Here is a 2,395-nt window from a genome sequence, read left to right as displayed (position 1 = left end):
AAAAGCTACCATAGGAGCTAAATCAACGTCTTAGCATACTGATCTTGCAAAGGACTTGTTGGGTTTGGTTCCTGGTACCTATGTCTCACAACCACTTGTAATCTTATTCTGGGGGCTCTGATGACCTCTTTTGGCCCCCCTGAGCACCAGGAAACACACACACACACACACACACACACACACACACACACACACACACACTCGAGGTCCTTCTGTTCATGAAGTTGTTTACAGATCCTCTCAGTTATGCCCTCTCCTCTTTTAACTCAAAACTTCCTCTTATCCAGGTCTCTCCTCCCAGCAGTTGCTGAGATCTACAGCTTGCCTGTCCTGTTATTTTTCTCTCAAACTCCCAACAAAATTGTTTTCAAATTTCTTTTACCTACTAGACTAAGAGCCTCTAGAAGGCCTGCATATCCCAGTGACACACTTTGTTCCACTTCCCAACGTGGCCACACTGAAGTAATCTCTTTGCTTTTCCCCACTGTTCTTTTCTGTAATTGGCCTACTGGGGCAGATGGCCAGCCTAGCTTGCTTGTTCAGGCTGCCCAAAGACAGGTTTTTCCCTTGAAGAAAAAAAAAAAAACTTCCAAAACACATGTTTTTATCTTTTCACCCTTTAGTCGGAATGTCACCTGAGGGAAGGCTTCCCTGGCCATCCAACCATTTTTCTTCAATTAGTTTGCTTTTCAGTTCTTAGCTCTTCTAATTACTCCTGCATTTATTCACTGTATTTTGTTTCCCTGGTCAAGCTGAGAACTGCTTGAGGTTAGGGATCTTCTCTGCTGAGGAGGTCACCTTGTCCCCTGCACCTAGAATGGTCCCAGGCGCTTGAGGGACTGAGCTCCCTGAATTTGTTCCGCTGGGGGAACTGCGGAAGTGCTTCTTCAAGTACTGTCAACTCCAACCACGTGGGCGGGGAGCAGGGCGGAGCTCCCTTGACTTACTCGTAGCAAGAGCCCCGCCTCCGGCTCCGCCCCCAGCCCCGCCCACGTCTGTGTCCTCTTGCGGGTCTCCATAAAGTTCATTTGGCGGCGCAACGCGCAGGGGCTTCTGGGAGCTTACCGCCTCAGCCAATCAGTAAGCGCGGGCGAGCGGCGCGAGAAGCAGCGGCGGCGTAGTGAAGTAGCCGGGAGCGGGCGGCGGGCAGGCGGCGGAGCCAGGTAAGGGGTGTGAGGTGTGGGCACCCACGCGGCCTTGATCCTGGGCCCGGGTTCGGGGCCTGGCCTCGAAGCAGAACCGCGAGCCTAGCTCGAACCCCATCCCGCGTTCGTAGCCATGAGGCTCGCGCTTCCTTTCTTGCGGTAGCTGGGCACGCCGGCCGGCGACAGCTCACCGAATGCTGTGACTAGGCTCTTCTGAGCGTGGTCCTCCCGACCGGTGCGCTATCGCCACGCCCACCCACGGCTGCCAGGCGTCACCGGGCCTGGCCGCTCTCTATGGGTCGGGGGGAGGGGGGCGTTCTTCTAGAGAATGGCTCTTCCGGGACCCAGCGACACCCTGTCAACTCTTGTCTCCTTTTACGGATAGTCCAATAGGATGCTAATGGTTGCCACTGCGGTTGTCTCACCTGTTTCTGGGCACCCTGTGTCCTGTCTTCTGTCAGGGATGCCCAAGTATATTGGGTCCCTTCTGAAAGAAAACCACTGCATGCCGGGCATGGTGTCGCTGTCTAAACGAGTTGAAGCTAGCCTGGTCTACGTTAAACCCTGCCTCACCCCTACCTCCCTAGGTGACTTTCAGCACAAGCAAAGGTCAGCGCCTTAGCAATAATAACAGTAATAACAATAACAACTGTAATAATATAAAAGCCTCGCAGTGAGCTGCAAGGCTTTTAAATAATATGACCCACACGCTCAGTGTCTACTATACCCTCCCTGTCACCTCCACCCCCGCTGGACATGCTTTGACTTCAAGGCTTTGTAATTGTGGTTGGATATCTGTTCTGCCTGCTCTCTTTCTTGGGGGTCTTTACTAGAGGAACATCTAGAGTGTCAACCTTTCCTTACTCCTTGTCTTTACTGCTTTAGTTTTTTAGCATTTAGGTTTTACTTGTCCGATGTATTGTCTTCCCCCCTGTAGAACATGAGTGCCTACCTGGTAGCTAGGTCTGGCACACAATAAAGTAGGTGCTCAATAAAAATCAAACAAATGAATGTTACTGATACCATTATAGGCTTGTGACTGTGGTGGTGAATGAGACAGGCTTGTTTCTTGGGAAGACATCACACACTAAACAATAAACAGAAATATAGAAACCATGAGATGTGTTGGAGCTGTGGTGAGCTTGGGTGCGCTCGCTCGCTCTCTCTCTCTCTCCCTCTCCCTCTCTCCCTCTCTCCCTCTCCCTCTCCCTCTCTCCCTCTCTCCCTCTCTCCCTCCCCCTCTCCCTCTC

The 2,395-nt window shown here is 51.9% G+C and overlaps 1 protein-coding gene across 1 annotated transcript in view; it reads left to right on the top strand.

Annotated features, from left to right (window-relative positions):
• Positions 1–1,090: 1,090 nt before the first annotated feature.
• Positions 1,091–2,395, top strand: part of Nup93 (nucleoporin 93) — a 100,063-nt gene continuing 98,758 nt past the window's right edge. Inside the window, exon 1 of the mRNA XM_028770362.1 lies at positions 1,091–1,163. The gene's annotated coding sequence lies outside the window, so the exon portion shown is untranslated. The remainder of the gene's footprint in view (positions 1,164–2,395) is intronic.

The sequence above is a fragment of the Grammomys surdaster genome, unplaced genomic scaffold, assembly GCF_004785775.1.
Source record: "Grammomys surdaster isolate TR1022 unplaced genomic scaffold, NIH_TR_1.0 201, whole genome shotgun sequence".
NCBI lineage: Eukaryota > Metazoa > Chordata > Mammalia > Rodentia > Muridae > Grammomys > Grammomys surdaster.
This window is presented reverse-complemented; position numbering and strand designations above follow the sequence as displayed.